The 21,469-nt window shown below is 38.0% G+C and overlaps 1 protein-coding gene across 1 annotated transcript in view; it reads right to left on the bottom strand.

Annotated features, from left to right (window-relative positions):
• Positions 1-21,078, bottom strand: part of LOC127445963 (RNA-binding protein Raly-like) — a 171,491-nt gene extending 150,413 nt beyond the window's left edge. The window contains exons 1-2 of the mRNA XM_051706505.1: positions 20,938-21,078; positions 5,333-5,416 (exon numbers count right to left, since the gene is read on the bottom strand). The gene's annotated coding sequence lies outside the window, so the exon portion shown is untranslated. The remainder of the gene's footprint in view (positions 1-5,332; positions 5,417-20,937) is intronic.
• Between the last annotated feature and the right edge of the window lie 391 nt (positions 21,079-21,469).

Here is a 21,469-nt window from a genome sequence, read left to right as displayed (position 1 = left end):
TGCAACATCAGCTTTTTATACAGAAAATACTGCAGGAAAAGGATATTTATCATTTATAGAAAAGCACACAGCAATATATAATACACCGACGATTTGGCCTAAAGCTTATAGGATTTTCATCATGTAAAAAATAATTTAATCTAGCAATACTGACCACTGTCATGTGTTTTTTTGTTTTGTTTTACAATGCACAGGACTATTTCTGTAAATACACCACAGGCTGCCCATGTTGGTATAGCATTCAAAGCTTATTTCCGTGAAATACATTGGATATATTTACTGTAAGGGATGTGAGAAACTACACATTTTTCAAACTCGAGAGGAAGTGCGTTGCCTCAACGACTTCAGTTGCCTCATCTTAAAGTCTTTAAGGCATAGCTCACCTGAAAATGAAAATTATGTCATTATTTACCGCTGTGAAACGCAAAAGGAGATGTTAGGTAAAATGTTAGTCTGAGTCATCATTCACTTTCATTGCAAATTTTCTCTATAACATCCTTTTGTGTACCACAAAAGAAAGAAAGAATATGAACATGGGCTTTATTTCAGAATGAATCATACCTTTTAGGAAGCCCTGTATAATTGGGCTGGTTCACCTGAGCGCAGTGTTTCTTAGGGGGCATTTACAAAAGATGCGTTCTTGCATTCAAAAACAGCTAGACAGTACAATGGACTGGAACAGAACACAGGGGTCTCAAGACTAATTTAACTTGACAGAGCATCTTCAAAACGCAACGCTTGTGGCGAAATGCTCAAAAAACAGTATGAGACCAGAGACGTCCGTCTGTGCTTAGCTATAGCAGTGGTGCTTTAGAGCGGATGAATTTAAAAATGCAACTTTTCTGAAAGGGTTTTAACTAGGGCTGTGTATTAATAAACAGTTTTTCAGATTCAATTTGATTTAAATTCACAAGCTCTCAATTCGATTTGATTAAATTCCAATTAATTTGTGTATATTTCAGTTATTGCGTCCATTTTGCTTACATATGAGATACATTCTCTCCTAGCTGATGCTGTTAATTATACAGGGGACCTTTCTAATGTATATTACGAAATGTACATTTTACAGATTTTCCTTTACAGTATCATTAACTTTTCATCATTCTGGTTAAATTTAGCTTTTTAAAAATTTACAAATTCCATGTATTCTATCAATAAATATTAATTCTTGAAATTGCATATATAATATTGCATATTTTTAACTATATATACAGTATATATATATATATATATAGCACCCAAGTTATACCCACGTGCATTCTTTTCACGCAAACTATAACACGCAGAGCGGAATTATGATGTGGAAGATCGTGAACTGCTGGCAATTAAAGCTGTGTTCGAGGAATGGCAGAATTAGTTGGAGGGAGCTCAGCATCCTTTTCAAGTCCTTACGGATCACAAAAATTTGGAATATATCTGAGCAGCCAAGCGGCTGAATCCAAGACAGACATGTTGGGCATTGGTTTTCACTCGATTTGATTTCACTATCACTTACAGACCTGGATCTAAAAACATCAAAGCCGACGCACTATCTCGACTACACAATTCTCCGTGAATCAGGGAAAGACCAGATACCGTCCTTCCACCCACCTTGTTACTTGCTCCAGTGAGATGGGAGATACTTGACAACAAGCTCAAGTCACTGATCCCTCACCCAATAACTGTCCACCAGATAAAACATATGTCCCCAAGTCTGCACACTCTCACGTCATGCAATGTGTACATACCTCACTCAGCTCAGGATACCCGGGAATCCAGGGAACCATCAGATTGGTTAAAAATATATTCTGGTGGTCCACTCTCCCGGCCGATGTAACCTCGTATGCAAAGGATTGCCATGTCTAAATCTTCCAAACAGGCACCTGCTGGTCAATTACAACCTCTTCCCATTCCTCGAACGCCCCTGGTCTCATTATGGATTTACCCACTTCCCTAGGTAACACTGCTATTCTTGTAATCACTGACAGATTCTCCAAAGCATGTCACCTAGTCCCTCTCAAAAAAACTCCCCACAGCCTTAAAGACTGCTGAGACTATTTTCCACTATGTTTTCTGCTTCTTTGGCTTACCCGAGCACATAGTCTCGGATCATGGACCCTAATCCCGAGCACATAGTCTCGGATCATGGACCCTAATTTACGTGTGGAGAGCCTTCTGTCAAAAATGTTATATAAACATTAGTCTCACATCTGGGTATCATCCTCATTCAAATGGACAGACGGAACATCTCAATCAGGAGATTGGATGTTTTTTGCGCTCCTACTGTTACGACAATCAACACGATTGGAGTCGCTTCCTTCCATGGGCGGAATACGCACAGAACTCTTTGGTCAAGACTTCTACTGGTCATACGCTGTTTCAGTGCATCCTGGGTTTCCAACCTCCATTATTCCCTTGGTCAGGTGACCCCTCTGACGTACCAGCAATGGACGACTGGTTGACGCGGAGTGAATGCACTTGGGATTCGGTTCATGTCCATCTCCAGCGAGCAGTACAAAGGCAAAAGCTCCAGGCCGATCTACGCCATCGACCAGCTCCTTCCCTTAATCCGGGTCAGTGGCTGTTGACTCGGGATCTAAGTCTCGGACTTCCCTCAAAGAAACTAAGTCCAAAGTATGCAGGACCTTTCAAAATCCTCAGACAAATCACTCCTGTATCCTACAAGCTTCAGCTGCCAGCTAATTATCATATCTCCTCCACCTTTCATGGAGAGGAGGCTCATTGGGTCAGAACCCTCCTGGACTCACGATGAAGGGGTAATCAAATTCCATACCTAGACAGTTGGGAGGGCTAAGGTCCAGAGGAGCGTTCCTGGGTATTGATGGATAATATACTGGAATCCTCACTCATTAAGGACTTTCATCATAATCACCCCACCCATCCCTCCCTACGATCTTGAGGCACACCCTCTTGAGGTAGTTCTGTTCATGTCGGGAGCCACTCACAATACGGGGGCTCTGAAACATCTTCTACTGCAATACCTCGAAATAGCCACCAGAGGTCCTCCTCGCCCGAATACTGACACATACTCATTCTCATCACCTGTTTCTCATCATACTAATCAACTGCTGTGTATTTAGCCCCGTTTGACAGTTTGTTCATTGCTAAGTCCTGTCATTCTTTGGATTGTAATTCTGAGTGTTTTTTCTCCTGTTTGGCCCTCTCGTTTTTGGACTTAAATGGTGTTTTACTGGTTCTTTTATGTCATTTTTGGAGCTTGAGAATAACGAACATGACTAACACACAGTATCGGATTTGGATCGGGCTCGTCGGACCAATACCCGATCCATCTAAAAGAATCGATACCAATCCAGGTAAAACAGCTAAAACAGTACTGTCTCCTTTAGAATAGCAGCAGTTCAGAGAGCGTCTCACAGAAGTGTTTTGGTCGAGTGCATATTAAAGAGAGTGGAGTTGCACGGCTTCTTTACTGCATCCGTGCCATGTGTGATTAGAATTAAGTTTCCTTTTTTGTTGTTTTTGATCAACAACTGACTGTAAAGAAAAGAAAGGGTTATTCAATTATTCAATGACAAATGAGGACAAATGGAACTTTATAGTTTTAACATAAAAACTGTCTAACAGGGGCCTCAGTGGTAAAATACGCTGGCTACCACCCCTGGAGTTCGCTAGCTCGCTAGTTCGAATCCCAGGGCATGCTGAGTGACTCCAGCCAGGTCTCCCAAGCAACCAAATTGGCCCGGTTGCTAGGGAGGGTAGAGTCACATGAGGTAAACTCCTCGTGGTCGCTATAATATGGTTCGTTCTTGGTGGGGCGCGTGGGTGGGTGGGTGGCATGAAGCCTCCACACGTGCTATGTCTCCGTGGCAACGTGCTCAACAAGCCACGTGATAAGATGCGCGGGTTGACTGTCTCAGACGCAGAGGCAACTGGGATTCGTCCTCCACCACCTGGACTGAGGCGAATCACTACACGACCACGAGGACTTAAAAAGCACATTGGGAATTGGGCATTCCAAATAAAAAAATTTAAAAAAAAGTCTAACAGCTTAAGCACAACATGCTGTAATTAGCACACAAATTAAAGCACTGCAGCTCAAAATATTAAACAAAAAAAGAAAAATTCAATATAAAATAGTCGACCTCACTACTCTCCTATTTAGCAGGATTCGTCATGCTCCCTGGCCAATGTTGCGGGTGATGTTTGACATATTTGAATGCATGAATAACATTTTCATAAAATTTTCAGGGGTGTACCTATAATTCACGTGCCGTCTCTTTTGCTGTTACTGGTTAGAGAGATGCTCAAATGACTGCCAGTATCCACTGCTCTCCGCTCTGATGCACATTCACTCGTTCCAGACATTCTTGTCGAAAATGCCAAACTGAGTTGACCTTGTTGCAATGTTTCCACTAATTAATGCTCATTCAAGATTTTCATGCCAAACACATTTAGCTCAGTTCATCTAAAATCAGCCCACCCACATTGAAAACAAATTCGCAAATCATATTCTCAAGATTGCACAATTTTAAGCTCTTCAGTTGCTAAATAAATGATAACTTTATATACATGCATCAAAAATTCCAAGTTTCATTCACTCTAAATTTGCAAATGTTACACAGATTTAAAAGATATACAAACAAATAATCTCAAAATGGCCGAATATCTGCAAATATATTGCCCAGGCTGATCACTAGTGGACAAAATAGCTCAGATAAATTGGTATGAGAAATGTTTGAGTTCATATTGAAATCTCTGACTTTTGATGCAAGACTTTGGTATCTTGGCAAATCTGAGCACAGTTAGAGACATTGTTGAGATCTCTTCGGAAAGACTGAGGCTTAAAACAGGAGCGAAACGATCAAGAGGCATTCAACGTTGCCCCCCCAAACGTACAAGTGCCCCACCAAAGATCGCATCTTAGTACCAGCCCTGTAAAGAGATCTCATTAGTGACTTTTAAAATGTAACATTCTGTTACTCTTGAAGTGATAAACCACTAAAATATGACAAAAGTGGCAAAACATGCTATAATAAACTGTATGACAGAGTCAAGGAAATTAACTTAGAGCAATAGGATTTTCTCAACCATTACTAGGTCCATTTAATGCATCTAAAACCAGAGTAATTCCCTTATTACACTTTTGTGTGTGTAAATGGCTGCAATGGTTGTAGGAAACCCCTCTTAGTATTTGCAGAGGACACACATGCTGCTCTAGGCAAAAAAAAAAAAAAAAAAAAAATGAAAATAAATCCTTTTTAATATTTGTTAGTTTAAATGCTGAACTCATAACATTTCAACTCAGATCAAACAGAGCTTAGTCCATTTGAAGAGTCCTACTCTGTGACTTGGGGAACAACACTGCACGTACCTCTTAGTTCTCTTTGCGACCAGAGGATGGGTCTGGATATGCTGCTTGGTCCCAGAACTTGTGACCTGGTGTGCGTGAGGGATCCTGCAGTTCAAAATAAAGCAAATACATACAGCAGCATGATTTCTGCAGCTTAACGTATGAACACAATACTAGATTTTTTAATTTTCTGATGAAAATGTGTGATGCAAAACTTCAAGCTGGTCTCAAAAACGTTACTATACCTAGCCTAAATTTTGGCAAAACTACATTTACATGGCTAATTCAATGTATTGCAGCAGTTTTCTGGTGAAAAAAACCCTAGAGGCGTTAAAACAACATTGACTTTTATTAATTTTCACACAAATCAGATTATCAGTTCATAAACACATACTTTTTGCCCTGTTCCTCATACAATGCCATATGAACATTTTTACTATGGGCATGACTTGTAAGGTGACAGTTTCCAAGACATAACCAACTATATTTACATGCTTATTCAAGTTGCAAGGTAGCTTAACTGATAAAGTGTTAAACTTGCTATGCAAAGTACTGGAGTATATTACTGAAGAGCACGTGAGTCAACACAGCCAAAAGTGTCATAAAAGCACCACAAAATGATGTTAAGCAATTGTGTTTTTGATGTCACATTTGCTTTTTATGACACTACGGTTTTAAGGTTAAGGGTAAGGGGGCTGGATTTTGTTCATTTTATACTCAATTAAGCTCCTTAAAAACCTCATCTGGTTGGGAGAAAATGTACCACACTTTTAGCACCACACAGTGGCCATTTCACCTCAGATTTGCCGCAATACGTGTAATGAACCACTTAATATAATTTTACAAAAATGTCCCCAAAGTTACATTATCTTCATGAGATCAAGCTGTCAAATCCCTAACCCTAAATATGAGCAATACTACAGTAATTAGGGATGTTAACGAGTAATCAAGTAATCAACTTTAAATATTAGACTTGTAAAAACACTTTTTGAATATCGCAATAGGATTTTCCTTTGTGTCTTTGCCTGGCGGGCAACAATAAAAAAAAACGTGAACGTAACCCTGGTTTCCTGAGTGGGAACGAGACGCTGCGTAATCACAGGTCTGAAGCCCTTGTACAATCATGCCAATTTATTGGCTGGTGGTGCTTAAATGATGCCCCTAGGGAGCTACGTCATGGGCTCCATAAAACCACTTGCTTTGGCGCCATTGAGTCCGATTTTCTGCAGGAAGGCACGAGCCTATGCAGCTGCTAGAGAGTATGGCCAGCTTGCGCAGCATCTTGTTCCCACTCAGGGAACCAGGGTTATGTTTCGTGTAATGAGACGTTCCCTTTCATAGGAACACAAGCTGCATAATCGCATTGGGAACGATAAACATTCACGCCATGCGAAAAGTAGCTGCCAACTGTCTAAGCCTGTGTGACAAAAGCAAGCTAAAGTGTCTGAATAAAACAGAGAAAATTATGAGTTTACTCCTGTTCCAACAGAGAGAACCTGGGAAGCATGTGTCAAACCCTCATCCAGATTCTATAAAATCTAACAAATGTATGCGGAGAGGACCACCCTACCGCCACACAAATGTCCTCCAAGAATACACCTCTAGCCAAAGCCCATGAAGATGCCATGCTCCTCATAGAATGGGCTTGAATACCCGAAGGCGAAGGTAAACCGCGTGCTTTGTAGGCACCTGAAACTGCATCAGTAAGCCAATGAGACAGTCTTTGCTTGGACACTGAAACACCCCTGTTGCGGCCAACAAAGCACACAAACAACTGCTCTGACTTACGCCACTGGCTAAAACGGTCACCATAAACTCACAGCGCTCGAACTGGGCAAAGCATATGCAGTCTTTCATGCTCCTCCAACTCAAATGTGGGAGGATAGATAGCCTGAATATTAATAGTCTGCGAGCGAAATGATGTAGAAATGACCTTGGGCAAATAGCCCAAACAAGGTCTTAACACCACTCTTAAGCACCCCGGCACAAAAGCCATACATAAGGGATTGATCAACAGGGCATGCAAATCACCGATGCTACTAGCAGGGCCGTTTTAAGAGTGAAAAACTTATCAGCAACTGTTGCCAGGGCTCAAACGGAGCACCCGAGAGCGCCTCTAAAACAACAGATAAATCCCATAAGGGAACGCAGACAGGACGAAAAGGTCTAAGCCTGCGTACCCCACGCATAAAACGAGAGACAAGAGAATGTCCACAGACAGAGACTCCATTGATAAGCGCATGCTCAGCCACTATAGTGGCAACATAGACTTTAAGCATTGCTAGGGCAACCCCGGGGCCAAAACGCTCTTGCAAAAATCCAGCAATGTACTGACAGGGCAGTGAACTGGACTTTCACCTCGAAGCGAAAATGCACCACTTGAACATATAAAGTTTTCTAACTGATGGAGCTCTAGCATTCAGAATGGTATCAACCACAGCAAGGGATAACCCATCATTCAAAAGAGTGTCCCGTTGAGGGGCCATACCCATAACTTTCACAAGTCTGGCCAGGGTTTCCAAATGCTGCTCCGACAACATGTCTGTTCTGACTGGAATCTCCCAAGGCATTTACTTCAGGAGAGAGACCAGAATCGAAAACCATACTTGAGATGACCAAAACGGCGTCACTAACAGAAGCCGAACCTGATCCTCCCAAACTCTCTGCAGAACTGCATGCAGCAGACTGATTGGTGGGAACGTGTAAAGATGCATTGTCAGCCACTGATGCACCAATGCATTGAAGCCCAGCAGTGCCAGGGGTGAGAGGGAAAACCAGAGGGCACAGTGTGCCCTCTCGCTCGAAGCGAACAGGTCCACTTCTGCTCTGCCGAACCTTTTCCAGATTTGTTCCATAATCTGAGGATGTAATAATGTCCACTCTCTGGGCATCAAGCCCTGTCTGGACAGGAGATCCACCCCCAAATTCAACCGGCCCAGGACATGCATGGCTCATAGAGACAGCACATTTTCCCATGCCCACAGAAGAATGCAAAGTGCCAGTCTCAGCATGGCATGAGAACGCACTCCTCACTGGCGTCTGATGTAGGATACCACCGTCCTGTTGTCCAACCGGATGAGGGAATGGCTGCCCTGAATCTCCGGGAGGAAAATCTTTAACGCCAGCAGCACCGTGAACATTTCCAGACAGTTTATATGCCAATATTTCCGCTTGCCCGTCCAAACCCCCTAGGCTGGACAACCCTCGTATACAGCGCCCCAACCAGTGGAGGGAGGTGTCTGTCGTTATAAATTTGCGGTGATACACCTGTCCAAACGGAACGCCCGACATCAAAAGGCAGGTCCATTTCCATGTTAACGGAGTTCGGTAGCGCCCATTTTAAGGAGATTAAATGCATGCATCAGTGGTTGAAGTCCCTTTGTGGAGTTCATTCAGCACTGAAAAAGGTCTCGCATGCAACATGCCTGGGGTAATGACAGCGGAAGTCACAATCATGAGTCCCAAAAGCCTGTGAAATGTTCTCGCAGGGAGAATGCGTCACACTCTGAACATCGCTAGACACTGGCGAAATGACAGAACGCATCGCTCGTGAATCCAGCTTCACCCCTAGAAACAGAGTCTGTTGCCCTGGCAACAGGACACTCTTGTCTAGGTTACACAAAGCCCTAGATTTAATGGCTGAGAATGACATCTCGATGTTGGGCAGCCAAAGACTCCGAGTGGGCAAACACCAACCAATCGTCAAGATAATTCAAAACGCGGATGCCTTGAAGCCTCAAGGGCGTCAAAGCTGCATCCATGCATTTTGTGGAAGTGTGTGGTGCCAGTGCAAGTCTGAACGGGATGCAAAATTGATACTTTTGCCCCGAAAGCAAATCTGAGAAAGCACCTGTACTTCAGTGCAATCTATATATGGAAATAAACGCCCTTCAAATCTATTTTTAAGCTGCACTTGTGACATTATTTGTTTCTGCTTCAGCATTCTGAATTGACATTTCATTAGAGTGAAATTCAAGCGTCTCAAAATCCAGAATGGGATGCAAGCCGCCATCATTTTTCGGGAACAGAAAATAATGGCTGTAAAAGTCGCATTCTCTCTGAGAAGGGGGAATCTCCTCTATTGCCCCTATTTCTAAAAGAGAGTGAACTGAGTGAAACGATCAAGTGACCTAAGTGAATTGGTCATGGAGACAGAAGCTGAATTCGATCAGGCAATTATAAAAAACAGTCACTCTGAATGTACTGACAGCAGAGGATGCCAGATAAACCATCTTCCCTGGCATAGAATGGGAAAGAATGCACGAACATGGAGAGGAATTGAGAGCAAGCAGGTTCGCCACAACGGCCCCAGCATTCTTATGCGGGGACAACGTGTGGTGTTTATCTTCAATGTGTTTTTTGTGTACACTTGTGCTCGATGAACATCGAATTCTGTTATGCATATATCGAGACCCTTGGTCATGGAGACAGAGGCTGAATTCAGGAAGCGTTTTTTTTTTTTTTTCACCTTTCTCAATGTGAACTCAATGGCTGTGGATACATGATTTTGTTATAGGAATAGGTCGCCCAAAAATGAAAAGTTCTGTCATTATTTAAAGTGATTGTATATCGCTTCAGAAGACTTCACTGGCTGCCATCTTTAGAACGCTCTCGGGGAGCTATTTCTAGTCATGAAAGTGCAGCGAACACCGAAATCTCAAAAACTTATGGTCAAGATAAGGATCAAAGAACAATTCAAATCAGCAGTAAAATCTGACAACACTGGAATCATAAATTGTGCTTCTTTACCAAATTCCCGCAATTTTCATGGCTTGTATAGCTAATGCGCATGCAGTTGATCGACAGGCAATGTCTGTATCTTAAAGGTTATTGGCTCTTTTACCTGTAAGGCGGGACTTCCTTTCTACATCCGTTGACCGTTGGGCATTCCAATTACTCCCATTAATTTTAATAGAAGTGGCCAGACTCTGTTAAATAACCTCTGCTTGAAATGTATGTTTTGTCATTTTTTATTCTAGATGTTGTTGTTCATGTTTAATGCTAATTTTTTATAAGTAAAAATGGTTCAAATGTTGTTGAAGCTTATTTTGAAACAGCTATAAGGGTGACATTTGTGAAAACTCCAATAGGCTATCAATTGAACACGTCATAATCTTTATTTACTTAAAGGAATATTCCGGGTTCAATACAAGTTAAACTCAATCGACTTGTCCCACTTTTTCTTTACAAAAAGGAAAAATCTGGGTTACAGTGAGGCACTTACAATAGAAGTGAATGGGGACCAATCTTTGAACATTAAAATACTTTTCAAAAGTATAGCCACAAGACATAAACAATATGCGTGTAAACATGATTTTAGTGTGATAAAATCACTAACTAACCTTTTCTGTGTAAAGTTAAAGCCCAAACATCCTAAAATGACTGTAAGAAAGGACAATTTAAACAACTTTATAGCTCAAAATATATATGAGTTTTAACAGAAGAATTCATGTAAGTGCTTTAATAAAATTATAATGTGGTGGTGGGGGTGTGGTTGAGCACCGGCTTGTGAATGGAGAGCAAGATCAGGAGATGAGAATGGTAAGGATCATCACCTGGCAATGATTGTCTCTAACAGCTGTTTGTCATTGCCGTGAGAGTGGAGACGGTTTTTAAGAGCGAGCTAGACGCCAGTGAGGAGAGAGACATTAATGCACACACACTGAGACTGTGTGACTATTAACAGAGTGTTGGTTTAAGCTGGCTGAAAAGCGAGTTTGTTTTTAGAAAAAGTACCTATTAATTTGGATCTCGCCGTCTCCCGCTTCCTCCTTTCCATTAAGAAGAGCACTGTTACATATAAGCTTCACATTTCTGTCTTTAAACCATCCAAAAATTTGCCACATTCACTTCCATTGTAAGTACCTCACTGTAACCTTGATTTTTGCTCTTTTTTTTATTTTATTTTTTTTAAATAAAAGAAAAGGAGGGACGAGTTGAAATACCTTTTTGTCGTAATCAACATTATGCCACAAATACTGTCGAATGAGCTTAACTTGTATTGAAACTGGAATATTTTTTTAAATTCTAAATGTCAAGTAAGCGATTTTAATAGATTTATTTTGTGTTGGAGTACTTGACTACAAAATTACTCAAAATACCCATGTCTTATACTAATATTGATCATATATTGATTGCCATGTCAATCACTACTAAAAATGTTTTCTGAGTAGCCCAAAAGCTATTTTGCCCTAAATATGGTAGTTAATTTTTCTGTTGAAAAAATGTGACATATTGTCATTCCAGTGCCTGTGACTGACTTAACACTTGGAGGTTACAGTGTGCCCCCTCTTTCCCAGTCATGCCTAATGGAAACTTACACTGACAGCATTAGCAACTTGAGATATTCCATCATCTTAATCATATAGATGTTGACAAATATAAGCCTGTTTCACATCAAGGTTGGCCAAATGTTGTAGTGGAGGATGACAATTCCAAGCACAGTTCTGGTGATTAATTCTGGATGCGTTGCAAGAGCTTTGCTGTGGGCTTAGTTGTTTAGGTAGTGACCGACGGTGACATTTGAGAAGCATTCCAATCATACAATCTCCTACTGCCCCCTTCTGCAATAACCACTGACAGTCACGCAACGGATCCTTCTCAAAACCTCACTCGGAAACATTAACTGACATGGCAAAGCAAAGATTTGTAAGATAACATAAAATACTGAAGTGGAAACATTAGAGTGCTGCTCCCATATACGATGGGGTGCAAAATTTAAAAAATAGATTCAAAGTCTAATTTAAACCTGGAACTACACAGACAATTTTAGGGTTTGTAAAACTGTTATCAAAGAAACATTATGATGTAAAATGAATAAGAAATACTTACGATTCTGCACTATTTCTAATCAAATAAGCAAATTTGTGACATTGTCCATCAGGTTTTACACAAACTTGTGGAGTCAATGCCAACTCGAGTGGCATAAAGAAAAAGGGGGACAAATACTAAGAAATTATTTTCACTCAAATTGTTATGTTGATAGTATAACTTTCATGAGAAAAAAATATTAAGTTAGACAAAAGATGCTAAATAGAAGCATTTTAACAAGTGGACTCTTGAACTTTTGAAACCCACTGCCATATATCTGAAATGAAATGGCCCAATTCCTTGAAGAGGTTTTAATAAATGTAATTCACAGGAAAAATTAGAGGCTGTTTAGGCAGTTTGCATGCACTATGAGAGCATGTTAGTTTATGTGGGAGAAATAATGAGGTCATGAATATCTCTGACTGGCTGACTGAATTCATTACACATCAAAGCAACCTACAGTGTGTTAATAGCGCAACTGCCAATTTACTCATAAAAATGTGATGTTAATTTAATCTAAATTTCCAATCCATGATGGACTTGATTTGACTGAACTAATTAATTAGTTTTATCACTTTTTTTTTTAAATAAAAAAAATAAAATCTAATTATGAATATGAAAAATCTAAAAATACCCATGACACTTTAATATTCCTGACATTTAGATGGCTTCAAGTAATTTTCGCCACTTTCAAAAAAAAAAAAAAAAAAAAAAAAAAGGATATTCACTAATAATATCTTTTCATGACAAAGCTGCAAGCTAATCCAAATATATCCAACTGCCATGTCGATGTCACATTAGTGGTGCTAACTACTTAAAGCTGGGTTATAGTTAGCATCAGACATGGTGTACTTTGCCACTGAGCATACCTTTGTCACTCATTACAACAGTGCTCACAAAGACACAACATATGACTGTAACAATATACAATAAACTTTTAGAAGTCCAAAAGTAATTAATATGAATAGCAAACCCCCCTTCTATGGGTGTAAACAAATTTCTCCCTACATGAATTAATCACTTATGCTTATAATATTCTCATTCATTTTCTATGGATAATGTTTAATGTATATTAATGTAAATGTAGTATAATTGTCTGCATACCTAAACTTTTACTGCCTCATAATAGAGAATAATAGATCTAATTTGTAGGTCATATTAATGTGTGGCTGGCATTAACCATGCACTGAAAATTGTGGTGAAATAAAGAGTAGAAAGAATTAAGTACTTTCTACATTGAATTAAAGTGTAAACTTGAAAATATTAAGTCAATTCTACATTTGTTCTCAATTAAAACATGTAAAAACTAATGCTCTAGCTCATAAATAAATATTATTTATGATTGGTTGTTATCTTTACAATGCATCATCATGTACTGTATGAATCCTGAGAAAACCTTGTCATATTTATTTGCTAATCTGAGTAAATTTCACAGGTAAATAAGTACATTTTACTTAACTTTTCAAAGCTGGTGTTATCAGCAGGCTTGAACAATTAATGAGATGCATAGTTTCACTGTTTGCAAGTTGACATACACCAATTTCATTGTTGATTTTGTTGTTACATCTGGTAACTTCTTGTTTTGTGAAGTTTGCAGTTTATTTTCTACTTAAAGTTACCTGTTCATGATCAAAGAAATTATATGTTGATTGTTACCATCATCGTGTTTTATGCAGCAAGTGTTGAGGTCTGTGTGCGCTAGAGTTGCACTGTATACCAGTGCTACGATAGTATCGCGATATTAAAGCTTAAAAATAATTGCAGTGCAACGGTATTTTTTAAGTGGTAATACCATCAGTAAGGTAGTACCATATGTTATGTTGTATGTGCAGTAGTAAATATAATTTTCGCTAAAACCTTCATTTGAATCAGACCTATGTCTGCAGCAACATTAAAAATGTAGTCTTTTCGAGTGGCGTCCCCTTCACGCAGTGCCCTTTAACAGCGCAAAATATTGTTTAGAATTTGCCCTTTGTATGGTATTGGTTTTTTTTCAATGTGTGGTTTAACCATGCTTCAAACACACACGTCCGAATCCCAACATGTTAATTTGTCGATTGTGTCTCCTAATGGATAATATGGATTTAAATAAAACTTTGGAGAGTGAGAAGCTTTTTAAAACAAAGTTCATGTAATGAGATTTGGAATTATTTTAGGTTTTGCCTAATGAGACCGGGAAAACCCATCTGCCGTGATTGTTAACAGAGATTTCAAGCCAAAGGGGGAAACACCAGCAACCTTATAAACACCTTCGAACACATCCCACTGCTTCTGCAGAATACACACGGGTTAGTGCCACTTCATTTAACCTAAATGCTTTGTCTTAACATTTAAAGATTTACCGATTATCTGAAAAATCGAACGTTGTACTCGTTTAATTTTTTCCAGTTACAAATGCATGGTGGCGGTAACTTCGCACTTATGATTAGATCGATTTCATCATGTCCCTGAGCCGTGTGATCAAACCGGTGTGTGTGTATAATCTGCATTCGTGCTGCTGTTTACCAGGAGAGAGGTGTGGAAGCGGTTGTAATAATGAAATAGCTGCTCTTTTCAATGTTACAATATCTTTATATGTAACCAACATTCAAATAATCGCAGAAATAATGGAACAAAAGTTTAAAACTGTTGCCGTTTGAACTGGCTGTTTTGATGCAGCAAAGGTTTTTTTTTTATTTTTTTTTTTTACATCAAACAATTTATTAGGTAACAAGTTAGTCCATTTGAGCATTCTCTCTGTTAATCCATCAGTTATTTTCACCACTCCCGGAGTAACAAGTGGAATGGCTAGTTTCTAAGAACCACCTTTGCTATGACAAACTGCATTAAGAATTAACATTGTGTGGTATTGTGATACTTTAGCTGGTATAGTATCGTACAATATGATTATGGTATTGTGACAACCCTAGTGTGTGCAGCTCTGGATCTTGTTTCTATGACCATTAAAGCAAGGTGATGTTGTCTTATAGACCACAAATCATGCATCAAGCTTCCCTGTGGAAGGCTTCCATGTGTCATGTGGTACATGATTAAATATGTAAAAAAAAGCATTGAAATGCCAGTACACTTTTAATGCATGGCTTGATTCAGTGCTACATTGCTTGTGTAAAATGTACAAACAAAAAGTAAAATTTATTTGAAAGTGTATTGCAAAGAAACTTTACTTGAAAAGTTCTAATTAAAGCTACTAAAAATTGTGTGTAGTTTTTTACTTGAAAATATGGTCTATTTTACAAGTAAATTTACAAGCAATTTCTGTGTGGAAATTGTTTCCTATTTTATTTTTTATTTATTTATTATTTTTTAAGTTAACCTCACTCCAAATTGTTTTCAGTGTGGCTTATGGCAAAAATGCCACCAAAATGCCCCAGATATTTAATATGTGGGAGCAAAAACCGGTCATTTAATTTAATTTCAGCACTTTTGTGTCCATTTAATTTGCTGTCATTAAATTATATTATTATAGTATTATATATCATTATATCAGACCTCAGCCACTCTCAGCTGTCAGATATCAGTATCGGCATCAGCCATTTAAAGCCCATATAGATCGACCACTATAATATTCTATCAGATTATGGGTTTATGGCCTCTGCAGACACCACAGTAACCTATAGCTGACAGATATCGGTATTAAAAAATACTGAATATGCCCTCATAAAGGCTGCCAATATTGGGGGCCAATACAGCCTCTTAATTAAAAAGCTAATTTCTGATTTTGTTTGTTACTTTTTTTTTTTTCGAAATTGCATAATGAGGCATTCAGTGTTTGTATTACTGCAGTCTGATATTTGAATTCAGTAGCAGTGACTGGTCAACCTGAGTTGGCTGTCCTTGACGTCGGCAACTAATGCCCTAGATAAGCTAACGGCAGTACATGTCGAGAAAGACCTTAATGGACCAACATAAAACAGCAGAAATCTAACAAAAAAACTCAGTCAACGCTCACATCTCTGCTTTAAAGGAATACTCTGTTATTTACAACCCAAACTGGTATGATTTTCTTTGTGAAACACTTATTTTGCACCTTTTTCCGTACTATGAAAGTGAATGGTGATTGAGGCGAACATTCTGCCTAACATCTCCTTTTGTGATTCACAGAGGAAAGAAAGTTATACCGGTTTAGAACAGCATGCCATTACAACATATACAGGGAGAAAATTTATTTCAATCTAATGTCCTTAAAACTCTTGGTGTGACCTCCAAATAAAGTTGTGTGTTACTTCACACCACTTGCTACTTCATTGTTTTCATTTAGTAATGAAGAGTCATTCAAAAAGTAGCAACAGTTACTCAATTATTTTGGTAACACTTTAAAATAAGGTTCCATTTGTCCATTTGACAAAGATACAATTGTTCAATGTTAGTTCATGTTCATAGTGCAATAACAAATGCTACCATATAGAACTTTTTGATTTAAAAAAAAAAAATGTACACACACACACACACAAAAAAAAAAAAAAAAAAAAAAAAACCTACTTAATAAAATAGACTAAAGCAACACAATTCTGGAACATTTTGTAACAACTTGATTTCATTGTGTTCTATCCAATTAAATTTGTAAAATTTAAGTTTACTTAATTCATTTGAGTTGGGATTACATAAATACTTTTTGTAGCATTGATGAAACTGGGCAGGGGATTTGTTAGTGTTTAATGTTCTGTTATATTGTTATTTAAAGAGTCTGTTATGCTGGATTTTTTTTTTTTTTTTTGGACCAACAAAAGAAAAGTAATTAAACATTATTAAATTAAGTTTGACTAACATAATGAAGTTGAGTTAAAACTACTGTTAGAGCTGGGCGATTTTTCGATTCATTTGAATTTATGCTTTTGACACTATTTTTTTTTCAATCGTGGAATCGAGGTTTTGCATAAAATATTAGCAGATGCTGTAGTTAGATACACTGTCAATGCACCAATGGCTGAATATAAAATAGAAAAACAAATGTTCACAGCACTTGGCTTGATGTCGCCCTCAATCTGATAAGCTGAACATGTGTGGAAATATGCACAGCTACGCGCTCCAACGTAACATAGGTTAACAATGCGGAGACCGATATAAAAGCTGGTAATATTTCCAGTACAATTGTACAGTGAGATTGTAGGTAGACTTCATCCAACATGCATGTTTACCCCGGCTTAATCAAACAATAACTATTGCTATTTCGTATGGTCTCGCACGATGTTGTTCGCATAAACTCGTACGACTTCATCACGTGCAAATTCACGGATGTCTAATGCGGAAGTAAGCGCGAGTTCCGCGCACAAGGCATTAAGGACATACTTATTAATATTACGCCCTTACCCAAACCCCTTATCTAAAACTAACCGATCAGTAGAGTGTGTAAACATGATAGGAAGCTGTTGTGTGTGACAGAAGCAATTATTTGTTGCGTTTTAGATGGAAAATATGTCCAGCAACGTCATTAGCTCTAGTGAAAGTCGTAGGAATTGAAACGAGTGCAGTCGCACGATATCATACGAATTAGCCAAATTTAGAATAGTCGTACGAATCCTGATGATTTCACCATGAGAGTGTGTTGGTTGTGTAAGTCATAAAGCACAAAGCTACATTTTCTGAGATGTCAACAATAATGTATGTGTTTATAATAAAGTGTTAGAACATAAGTGACAGTTATGGGCGCTTCATATCAAATCATATAATGGATAGACTATAAATGAGAGAACAATCCACATCTACTTTTACCATGATGATTCAGATAGATCTCTAATTATTGCTTTGTACTGTGACTTGTTTCAAATGTACTGCATTTATAGCCAACATTTAGGAAGTGAAGCGATCATTTTGACAAACAGCAATATAATTTCATTTCGCTGCCTTGCTCAGTGTGTACTTCTAGATGGCGCTGCATGGTCACAGCACTGACTGACGTCATTATTTTAAACTGAGTTTTTTGCTTGTGTTTTCAACTATACAAATTTTTCTGATATCTGGACTCTGTCTGCAGGTGTTTATGGTTATGCATACAAATTGATTGATATAATAAAAATGCTTTCTAGATAAACATGACTATTTCTAGATATTGATTTAACTTTTTAGATGGACTTGATTTAGATAAAATAAATAAATAAATAAATAACAAATACCTAAATTGGCTTTGAGGTATTTTGTAGTTTTCTTATTTTATACTATTATTTCTGAACATCAGTGCTATTTTAAATAAATTAGAGTTTAATTTATTTAACTTTTACGCTGTTGACATCTTTGTGCATTTGTTACACAACTTTGTTTTCTATAAAGAAACAAAAACTTAGATTTTTCTAAACAGTTTGCCTTGCATTCTAATAAGGAACATGTTATTTGAATCATGTTGGAATCTTTTTTTTTTTGGAAAAATACCTTTTTAAATGTAGGAAAATCGAATCAAGAACCATAAATCATCCATAAGTAAAAAAACTTTTTACTTTTTTTTTTGGAATTTTTTTTTTTTGCCATATCGCCCAGCCCTAACTACTATAGTACATTGATTTGACCTAATTTAACCAAATTAAGTTGGCTCAATAAAAATGACTTAATCTGAATGAACAAAATTACATTGCTTGTAAAAACTTTCTCAAATTCAATTAAGGGTAATGACTTCAATTTTTGAGTGTGTTACTCTATGTTGAAATTAACATTAACCAAGATTAATAAATGCTACAAATGTATTGTTCATTGTTTGTTAACTTATGTTGCTAACAAATGTTAATAAATGGGACCTAAAGTGTTCCCATTATTTTTTGTTTTTATATCCTAAAAGCATGTTTAAGGTGACTACTTTAAATTGTGACCTTAAAGGTGCTACTTGAACCAGACCAAACATGAACCAGCAAATATAACCATTGACAAGATCTAATCACAGTTGCTTTATTTTATTTTTCAGTTCAGTGGCTTTGTATTTCATGTTAGAGTACATACAGGTAGAAAAAGATATTGTATGGGGCGAGAATCAGAAATGTAATGCTCATAAATATTTAACTGCTCATAAATTTTTTTTTTTATCTGTCTGTCTGATTATCTATCTGTCTGTCTATCTGTCTGTCTGTCTACAGTATCTATCTGTCTGTCAATCATCTGTCTGTCTATCATCTGTCGGTCAGTCGGTCGGTCTGTCTGTCTACAGTATCTGTCTGTCTGTAGTATCTATCTGTTTGTCTGTCTGTCTGATTATCTATCTGTCTGTCTGTCTACAGTATCTATCTGTCTGTCCATCTACAGTATCTATCTGTCTGTCTGTCTGTAGTATCTATCTGTTTGTCTGTCTGTCTGATTATCTATCTGTCTGTCTGTCTACAGTATCTATCTGTCTGTCCATCTACAGTATCTATCTGTCTGTCTGTCTGTAGTATCTATCTGTTTGTCTATTTGTCTGTCTGTCTGATTATCTATCTGTCTGTCTGTCTGTCTACAGTATCTATCTGTCTGTCTGTCTATCATCTGTCTGTCTATCATCGGTCGGTCGGTCGGTCTGTCTACAGTATCTATCTGTCTGTCTGTCTGTAGTATCTATCTGTCTGTCTGTCTGTCTGTAGTATCTATCTATCATCTGTCTGTCTGTCTGTAGTATCTATCTATCATCTGTCTGTCTGTCTACAATATCTATCTGTCTGTCTGTCTGTCTACAATATCTGTCTATCTATCTGTCTGTCTAATGCATGTCTTGTTACAATTATACAACATAAGAATGCATGAACACTGACCTTTGTGTTTAATTGTATCTGATTCAATTAAGTTAGTCAAAATGTCAAAGCTTTAGGGTAAACATTTTGGGAATAAATGAGCAAAAAGTGTTAATTACACCTGCTTTCCCCTAATAATGTCAGCATGTACATTCATAACACAGTTCATTAATGAGTAAAAATCTTAACCATTAACTGTTGGTTTACCACCTCAAATAGGGCAGTGGAGTAAACTTAATCTTTAATTGACTTATGAAAATACTTACAATACAAAACAAACAACTACAACAGACTGTCTAGACATGCATGTTTGGTCATCGTAGGCGTGTGAAACATCTATTAGGCATCAGCTGTGCATGTGATAAAAATGCTGTCTAGGTAGGCAGCTCACCGAGTTTTAAAACACATACAGACAAATTACTGTAGCATTTTCACAATATGTTGGAAAGCAGACCTCAATTAAAAAAATTAAGTAAATATATTGGTACAGCAGTCCCAAATTCGCGGTCTCTCAGTAGTATAACATAGTCAATGTGGTCAACAAAGTCATCAAGGGTGTTATTCAACAGTCCAGACGTCTTTAAATGTTTGCAGAGATCTGCATTGAAAAGCGCTCCGAAACACACTGGATATCATATCAGTTCCCCTGGCAAAAATGTATGATATTGACAAATAAAACAAAATGTATTCGCTCCCCAACTTTGAAACACAACCGTTCTCTCGAAATGGATTTAAAAAAAAAAAAAAAAAAAAAGAAAAAAAAATTATATATAATAACAATAATTTCTCAGTGATGTAATTCGTCAGCAGCAACATGTAAACTTCTGACTGATAAATAAAAAGAGAAAATAGTTAAAAGAAAAACAATCAAAAAGGATGCAGCATCTGCCGTTATAAGGGCGACATTGAGCAAAACAAATCGATTCCACTGTCAAAAGAGCGCCGGACGCGATGAATAACCAAAAGTGAACCAAAACCTGACGTTCCCTCTCTCCAAGAAGGCAATCGTTAAAAGCCGGCTTCAGATGAGTGTCACTTGAATTCAAAATAAGAACAAAATACAAGCACATCCCAAGGACGTTAAAAAGATATAAGATGAAGAAAAGAGAAATAAGAAGAAAGTAGCCTACTCACCGGTGAAAATATCAGAGGGATCAAAAATGTGGAAAGAGCAACTAGAGAGCGTGAGAAGGTGAGCTGTCAGCGGCGCAATGACTTGAAAAAGCAGCAGTTTAACTGTACAAACAGCACTGGTGTGGAGCAAACCATTGTGGCTGCGCGGGGGGAAGCAAATGATATCTGTTTTTAAAGACGCATCGAGAATTAGAGCACTTGCTGGTCATTATAATTTGGCGAAATTGTTACAGATGTTGCTGGCTATGCTCGGCCTGCAATACAACCGCACACCAGTGAACTTTTTACTCTAGTTTCTCAGAGTATAGGTTTTTCAAAGGAAATTTCTGTTTACACACAAATCTTAGTCTTGACTACAGTAAATGATTATGGGTTATTATATATATATAAAAAAATCCTGAGCAACCTATGATGATTCTGATTGCCACTGGACTGCGGTTTTCATAAGAAGCAATGTAAAAACTACAGAAACAAGCAATCCAGAAGGAGAAAAACAACCATTTTAAGTATTAGTGGGAGCAACATTAGTTCA

Source organism: Myxocyprinus asiaticus, chromosome 9 (genome assembly GCF_019703515.2).
Source record: "Myxocyprinus asiaticus isolate MX2 ecotype Aquarium Trade chromosome 9, UBuf_Myxa_2, whole genome shotgun sequence".
Taxonomy (NCBI): Eukaryota; Metazoa; Chordata; class Actinopteri; order Cypriniformes; family Catostomidae; genus Myxocyprinus; species Myxocyprinus asiaticus.
Note: the sequence above shows the minus strand (reverse complement) of the source record. Positions and strands in the feature narration are given on the sequence as shown.